The sequence below is a fragment of the Zonotrichia albicollis genome, chromosome 2 (assembly GCF_047830755.1).
Source record: "Zonotrichia albicollis isolate bZonAlb1 chromosome 2, bZonAlb1.hap1, whole genome shotgun sequence".
Taxonomy (NCBI): domain Eukaryota; kingdom Metazoa; phylum Chordata; class Aves; order Passeriformes; family Passerellidae; genus Zonotrichia; species Zonotrichia albicollis.
Window position 1 is genome coordinate 56,321,128 of NC_133820.1, and position 9,025 is coordinate 56,330,152.

Consider the following 9,025-nt stretch of genomic DNA (forward strand, 5'->3'; position numbering starts at 1 on the left):
TTCACTGTAATATGTATGCAGATTACAGGCAGAATTTAAATGACACAGAGAAACAAAAACAAGCTAGCAGGCAACCAGCAGACAATCAGTGCACGGAAATCTAGCCCCTTATACTCAGGGACTGGTGGCGTCACATTCTCCAGGGCTCTGTGCTGTTCTTCCTCTTGGGAAGTGCAATAGTGAAGAGGCATCCTGCGAATCATGACATGCTGTGAAATACGGGTTTTAAATTTCACAGAACATCTGTTGCAAAACTCTTGTTTGTTCAAGGTTTGCTCTTTATTTCTTCCACTGTCTAGAGGAACTTAGATATGTGAATATTAATATTTTATGTCCATTCACAGACAGGTCTTTTTTCACTCAGGTCCCTGAGAGCAAATGTTCCTTATCTCTTGTCTTTTAGAGGACTGCTATTACCCTCCAGCTGTCCCTGCTTTCCTTCAGTTAGGGATCCAGCTGCAGACCTTAATAAGGAGAATTTTCTTTCCTATCTTACTGTACTTTTTAAAATAATTTGATTATCCCTCAGACCTCAAGGATTCTCCACATTTTACATTTGGATGGACTTGTGGCTAATGGCCAGCTCTAATGAAAGTGACCTTTTCCATGCCCAGGAAACACACTTTTGTCCCCTATAATTTTCTGTTTCCTCAAACTACAATGCAGGCCTGTCTGCCATCTTTAGCTTCTTTCTGAGACTATTTTCATCATTCCTGCTCTGGTTATTAACTTAGCAAGGTATCATCAGTCTTGTTTTAATGGTGGAATGTTACGTATTCTGATGGTACCATGGGTGAAAAGGAAGTTTCTGCTTCTTACAGGGTAATGCTGAAACAATGGCGACTGGGGTTTTTTTTCTTTTCCTTTCTTTTGTTTGTTTGTCAGCAGCTGGGACTTTAGGATGCCAAAAACCTTCAGATATTCTGCTTTTTTATTCTGATAAATGCACTTCAAAAACTATTTACATGTAAGAGAAAATGCTCCAGAGCTCAGAGCTCATAGAGCCCTGCACAGTTCTCTTTCAGTTCTCTTTTCAAGACATTTTCTGTGGCCTTTCTACCCCCCAGAGGATTCATATTTTTTGAGTAATAACATTACCTTCTGCCTGAAGCCTGCCTGAAGTCAAGGAAAGGTCATAAACAGACAGCAGTGGGTACTGGATCTAGGTGTCTCACAGTCCTCTGGCAGCTAAAGCAAGCTAAGGTAACTAGAAAGTATTTTTCTTGGCAGAATATTTTATTTTGAGAAATATTTTATTTTACACCCTTTTGGGTTAAAAGGGAAATAGAAAACGGCCTGGCAATAGGAGATTAGGTGAAAGCAGCTGACTGTCCAGCTTAGATGCAGACATGATCTTTCCTCTTTTAATTTCCCTACTTAAATGAATTTGTCATGCTTTGTTAGTAAGAAGTTAATGAAATACTTTGAGCATCACAAGAGGTTAAGTGCATGTAATTTCAGCAAATCAAACCCGGGTCTGAAGTGTTAACATGCAGTAACTGGCTCATTTGGTAAAAGTGATTAATTTTTCATTTTATCTGGAATATTCTGGTCCCCTTCTTTCAGACTTTTCTTTACATTTCTTGCTGTAATTGTCAAAATTAGGTGTCATAAAATATGATGTTCCCTGGAATTAGATGGGTAACCATCTTTAACTGTTAGTGAGCACTAGTCTGTGTTAATCTTACTCCCATGACAAGGCATACTTCTTCATTTCTCAAATTTCGGTCCTGTCATAATCAGCCATATGAACTTAACAAAAGTTGAAGTGAGACCTCTGTGCTCTCTGGCACCCTGCGTCCATGTGCCCCTTTTCCTGTTGCTGGGGTAAGCTGGGTGCAGAAGGACCCTCTGGCACGTGCAGGACTCTGGAGTGTCCCGTGGGGAGGACACAAGCAAGTCAGCAGAGCAGGCTGTCGAGCAGATGCACTCGCAGAGGATTATCAGTCAGGAGGCTGGAATCAAAGGGCACTTCATTTCTGAAGCACCTTCTAGCTGTTTATCTCACTGGGAAAACTCAAGTCCTATACAGTCCTGAGCCATTCAATAGCCCTAATCAGTTACTCTTTGGAGCAGGAAAGTGGACTGAGTTTGTTGCAGTGTTGCAACACACAGCAAATGTCATCTTGTGAGTGCACATTCATCAAGCTCCAAAAAAAGGAAGACCATCTCTGAACTGCTTCTTGACTGTACCTACTGACTGGTTTTGCTACTACTTAGCAAAGGACCTGACATCTGGATGCCTTTTAAATGGTCAGGGAGAGAAAGGGTTCCTCTCTTTCTCAAACAACTCATGGAAAAATGTTTGGATGACACTGTAATTCTTAGTTCCTGTGGGTATTCTCAGTCCTCCTTTGTACCAGGCCCTCTCTGTGCACACAGTGGCCCATCCCAGATGTTATCAAAGCAAGGCCTTGCTGCCTCAGGACCATCTTGCCCAGGACACTGTCTCCACCAAGAGCCAGCAGTGCATGCTTGGAAGAGGCAGGCAAGAATGATCACTGCCCTCCAGTAGCACCCTGATCCCAGCACTCTGGTTTTGGACTTTCTGGATATGGTGCTGTCCATATGGTGTGGCAAGGTGCCATGCATACTGCTGAGTTTAATGGCCACAAATGACTGATCATCCTGGAATTCTCAAACTTGCTCAACCCTTCAGCCTTCAAAGTGTTCTGTGCCAGTGAGTTCCACAGTGACATCATGAGTACTGCAGAAAGAAGGTTTGATTTTGTTTCTTTAGGTAGTGAGGCAATGTGGGCTATGATCCACAGTTTGCATAGTTTACAGTTCAGGGTGATGGGGAGACCATGGCTGCAGAGTTTGCTGGGTTGATGCAGAATTGCTGCTTGCCAGATAAGCCCCCAACCATGGCAGCACAAAGCTGAGGGCCTACTAGCCCTGCATCTGGGGACCCAGCCTGACACCCTCTCTTTTCACACCTCTCCAATGACCACTGTCCATCACTGTAGAAACTCCTCCATCATGAGCTCTGACCCTGAAGCTGGGAAGAGGCATACCCCCCTCTTCCTTGAGGAAGGGATAGAGCCACAAGCCAGGCTTCCATGGGGAAAGAGTGATCATATTGATACTTTGCCTAAATTAGATGAAATTAAAATTTTTTGCAGACAAAAATAGAAAACAAATTATATAAGTGTGTGGGGGCCTGAATACATGTTGTATTGTGAGATCAGTGTGTGTCTGGGTTACTCCAAACGAGCTGCAGCTGCAGGGTCCTTAGTTGGGCAACAGCTGTAGCTCGTGAGGGTAACTGAGATAAATAGGGGTGGGTCAAGAGCCCAAGAGGAGCCCCTGAGAAGATAGAAGAAGAGCCCCAGCAGAGAGGGAAGAACAACGCTGCAGCCAAAGAGAGGGAGAGAAGGTATGGAATCCCCCGGACAGCCGAGAGCTGTGACAGCCTGAGAGCTGGGACTTTACGTGTATGGCAGCCAGAGAGCAAAGATTACAACAACTGGTGACCCCGTGTGAAGACGAGCATGCAGCCAAAGAGAGAGAGAGAAGGTATGGAATCCCCCGGACAGCCGAGAGCTGTGACAGCCTGAGAGCTGGGACTTTACGTGTATGGCAGCCAGAGAGCAAAGATTACAACAACTGGTGACCCCGTGTGATGAGGTATGGAATCCCCCGGACAGCCGAGAGCTGTGACAGCCTGAGAGCTGGGACTATAGAAGAGGCAGCCTGAGAGCTGGGACTTTACGTGTATGGCAGCCAGAGAGCTGGGACTATAGAAGAGGCAGCCTGAGAGCTGGGACTGTGTGTATATTATAGTTGTTAAAAGAAAAGGGGGAAATGTGGGGGCCTGAATATATGTTGTATTGTGAGATCAGTGTGTGTCTAGGTTACTCCAAACGAGCTGCAGCTGCAGGGTCCTTAGTTGGGCAACAGCTGTAGCTCGTGAGGGTAACTGAGATAAATAGGGGTGGGTCGAGAGCCCAGGAGGAGCCCCTGAGAAGATAGAAGAAGAGCCCCCGGCAGAGAGGGAAGAAGAAGGTATGGAATCCCCCGGACAGCCGAGAGCTGTGACAGCCTGAGAGCTGGGACTTTACGTGTATAGCAGCCAGAGAGCGAAGATTACAACATAAGTGAGGCAACAACTGAGAGTCAGTTCCTCTATTAAAGCCAAAATCACCAAATGGAAGGCAAGATGAGTCCTTGGTTCTTCTTGATGTAGACCTGAATAGTCCCCATCCATTCTTTGTCTTGTCTACCTGTTCTTGTCTACAGAGCTGTCACATTTTTTTTAGATGCAGGCAATGCTGCACTGATCCAGGCTGTGCCCTTTGAGTTTCAATCCTTGCAATGTGCTCTGCCTGGAGAATGAAGCAGCTGCTTCTCAACTCGGCTGTGCTTTCCTCAGAGGACTTGGTAGCATTTATGTTTTTGAATCTTCCTCGCTTTCACTTTGGTTCTGGATGATGTTCAAGGTGTTGATTTTCAATTTAAGATAGTTTGCATCTTAGTGGTGAACTTGCTTCTCACAGTATGATACTGAGGGATCTTGGCCTTTGTGGATGGGAAAGGGATGGTATTCCTGGTGAGAATCTCACCACCAACATTTTCTCCCTCTTTTGTTTTACCACAAATGGCTTCTATTATGTTTACTTTTGAATCTCATCTAATTTTCTGTGGAAGACCCTGGGGTTATATCTGTGTAAGGAAATGAAACATGCCTGAAACATGCCCCAGTAGGGGGTGGTCCATGTCCACGGCATTAAATTCTCACCCATCCAGCACAGGGTGGCCAGTTGCTGGCTGTACTTCTTAGCCATGCTATTTCCTGTACCAGGGAATATTTGGGAAGTTTCTAGATGACCTGGAGCAAAATTGTCTCAAGGAGCACTGTAATGAATTAACAGTCCAAGTGATTCAGTGGTTGGGAACAGTTCCTGGCAATGCTTAATAGGGATGACTGATTGCCAACAATTAGGGTAAGGTTTGCAGAAGAACTAATGATTCTGAGTTTAAGAATAAGGTGAGAAAATGATGATATTTCCGATTATTGGCTTGGAGACATCTGGGGAGAATTTTGGCACAAATAGTCAGCCTGAGTAAGAGAAGTCTGATCCAGACCAAGATCTGTGGTCCTCGGGCATTTGGTCTGGGTGATGACAAAAGAGGTGGGAGAGGATTATTTCAGGGTGCCTGATACATCTGTGATACCTCACAGTTTGTTTGGCTGCACCCAGTGGGGTCCAGCAAGGAATGCTGGATCACCATAAGCTACAGCAAGTTCAGAAAGGCTGGGGAGTCACTGGAGCAGGAGGATCTAGGTGATTTAGAAGAACAATTTCTGAAAAAGCAGTGAAGTGGAACCAGAATGTGCCTCTGTGGCATATGGTTAGTGCTCTTTCTGAGAGCTTAAGTCAGGTAAGTCCAATACCTATGCTGTGTGATCAGGACTGGATTTGACTCTAGGATTGAAAGTTCAGGAGCAACATGACTAATATAAAGTATTAGAGGTCAGGAGAGACGCCATTTCAGTTTATTTCAGGCATCCATCAGGAGTTCTTGTTGGTGTTGTTGTTATTCTTTCATAAAGCTTACCTGGGATTTTGTGCCCCAATCAGCTCCATGCAGGTTTAGGAGGGCAAGGCTGAGGGAACTGTGGCTGTTGAGGGAAGGGGGAAAGATGATATAAAAGTGATCATTTGGATGTGCAGGTGTTTGGCAAAAGAGAGGTTTAAGGATTAAATTCTACTGGGAAATAAACCAGCAGCCAGCACAACTCAATGCCTCGTGCTCCTGACAGAGACCTCTGCCTCCAGCAGCAGATTCCCAGCAGCTTCACACACAGCCAATAGTTATATGGTAATAATTCAAAAGTTTCTCTAAAAAGAGAACTTTTCTTCTTGCCTAAGGGCAAAAACTGACTTGTCTTGGGGGTTTAGTTAGTAACTATTACATTTTGGTTCTACTGTAACATGAAGCAAATCTCAAAAATTTAAGCTAAAGTTTGACTTTTATTAGTCTGGATCTTATAAAAAACACAGAGTACCAAACAGCTTTCTCTTCCCTAGGCTTGTGGAAGGCTGGAGTGTGCTCTGTTTTCGGTAACACAGGTTGTCTCTCAAGATTTCATTAATGTGATGCTTCTTAAAAAAATGTGATACTGTCTTGGGATCTTGCATATGGACATACTGATTCAAATACATATCTGGGTGACATTCCCAAAAACCACCTCAGATTCTTAAATTGGAAAAAAGAGAATTAAGCTGAGCATCTTTTGCTGATTAAATGTCAGAGGGAAAATGTTATTAGGAGGAGCTCAGAAGGGTCATTTATCTTCTGTATTTTGCAGCAGGATAAAAAATACTTGCAAATCTCTGGACACAGCTTTAGGACTTCCAGAGCATTTTTGCAGTTGGGATTATAACAGTCATATTCTGAAACTGATGGCAGATTAGGGAAAGTCTTGACTGGGAATTGATAGGCCCCCCACTAGTCAGGGTTCTTTTCTGTGCCATATCTGGACCAGAATCTGGGAGTCAATTTGGCAGCTGGTTTGTGAGTTAGGAGAGTCAGATGCAGTATTAGCTTTTTTACTTACTGGAATTGACATGTAGTTCAGGGTGATCTGTGTAGTGTTGTGAAAATGTTTGGGAAATGATTTATTTTCCCTTTTTTTTTTTGCCTCCTTGGTTGGATCAACTAGTAAAAAAAAAGTCAAAAAATATTATTGAATTCCTGAGTAAATAGAAATTCTTTATATTCAAGTGTGTTCAATAGTGTTTTAGGCCTGGGGATGTTCCTTGTGCACTTCTGTATTTATTGCAGGCTGTGCAGATCATCAGAAGGTGCACAAGTGTTTTGCAAAGATATGGAGAGAGTAGTCACACACAGCCAGTTCCTGAATTACAAAGTGGGGTTTTTCAGAAGCCCAAACACAGTTTAAAAAGATCCAAAGGGAAAACTTTATTAGGCAGAATTCATGTATTCCTTTTGGACTCTGAGTAATGCAACTACCATAGAGTAATACAGCGTACTTAAGAAAGAGGAGACTTTAATTAGAACCTGCTTTTATCTCCCCTTTTGGAAAGAGGCACAGCTCATGTCATGATGTTACAACTACTGTACTTTTTAAAGAAACTAAATTTTAATTGCAGGTCTCAACCCCAATGCATCGACTGCTGCTTAGTTTATCACAGGCTGCAGGTATGCAGCCTGTGTGAGGGGAACAGCAGGACTTCCATTGATTTGAAAGCTTCTCTGCATTGGAATTATAAGCTTTGTAGGGCACTTTGGGTAGTTGCCTATCAAAAATCACATTTGGCACTTAGTCCCTCAGCAGCACAACCAGAAGTCAAGGGATGAAGAGCTGTAGCAGATCACTTTGTGCCAGGTTACTGCCTGCTTGCTCTTTTAGATGCTCTTCTTTTTTTTCATGCAGAACATTTTATAATAGAATGAGAAATTAGGTAAATATCACATGGCATTTCAGATGTGTATGTGGAGATCTGTATTCAAATTGTAGAAATGGTAGGTCAGAGACTCTGTTTACAGCAGTGCTTGATTAGAGGGAAAGGTTTTTTCAGAAATCATCCAACAAAATGTAGCTCTGTGGTACTGTCATCACTTGAAGTGAGGAATCAGCCTAATCCTTTCAGACCAAACTGACAGCAATTTACAAAATGCAGCCCTGTTAGTGTGATGCTTGAAAGTTTTCTTCCTTTCATCTATTCAGTCAGCTTTAGATTTTCATTTTTCTGTGACTTGCATTTGATTCTGGGGCTTCAGCTTACATCAGTCACAGACCAACAAACTCTGTGTCTTTAGTCCCCTTTTGATGACTTTTTCTGCAGGCCAGCAGCCTGGCTCAGCCAGGTGTGGCCAGCAGGAGCAGGGCAGTGACCGTCCCCCTGTTCCCAGCACTGCTGAGGCCACAGCTCCAATCCTGTGCTCAGTTCTGGGCCCCTCAGTGCCAGAGAGACATTGAGGGGCTGGAGCGTGTCCAGGGAAGGGCAGCAGAGCTGGGGAAGGGTCTGGAGCACAAGTGCTGTGAGGGGCAGCTGAGGGAGCTGGGGGTGCTCAGCCTGGAGAAAAGGAGGCTCAGGGGGACCTCAGCACTCTCTGCAGCTGCCTGACAGGAGCGTGCAGCTGGGGGGTGGGTGCTGGTCGCTTCTTCCAGGCAACAAGATGAGAGGAAATGGCTTGAAGTTGGGCCAGGAGAGGTTTAGATTGGACATCATTAAAAATTTCTCCATGGAAAACGTTGTCAAGAACAGGAATAGGCTGCCCAAGGAAGTGATGGAGTCACATCCCTGGAGGTATTTAAGATATGTACATGTTGCACCAGGCAGTATCAGACTTATGGTTGGACTCAGTGATCTTAGAGAGCCTTTCCAAGCTAAATCATTCTATGATTCTATGACCACTTCAAAATGGGATAGGAATCAGTCCCTTTTCTCAGCTGGGTGAGATTAATGAGGCAGCATTAATTAGCTACAGTCCATATTCTGCATTTTGTCTTTTCTATACATACAGATGTGACAGAATACAGCCCTGCCTTGAGGACAATTTTTGAAGCCCAGTATGGAGATTTAACCACAGTTAGCTGCAGTTCAAGCCAGTTATGGCTGCACCTCCAAACATTCAAACCCTGCCCATTCCTCTGGAAAAAAAAAACATCTAGACACATCTGACTCTGAAGTGAATAACAACAGAAATGTTTGGCACTTCTGAAGCAGTTAACATCTGTTCATATATGAGTTAATTAACAGAGCAATATTAAGCTTTGAAGAAGCCTTGTCTTTCATCAGATGCAAAAAATAAAAGGAGATAGCGCTCCTTTACTCCTTTACTCCCTGACACAAGACTTGCTCAGGCTGCACACCAGTGCTCACTAAATTGCATTTTGAAGCCTCCCACAGACTTACTCCACCTGGCTAAGGGCCCAAGTGTGACTTGTCTGCATTAGTCACACTCTGTCTGGTTTTAAATAAGATTCAGCTTCTTTTAACTCCTTCTAAATGATGTTGTGGAAGTAGCATTACTGCTGTTCCACCGCACA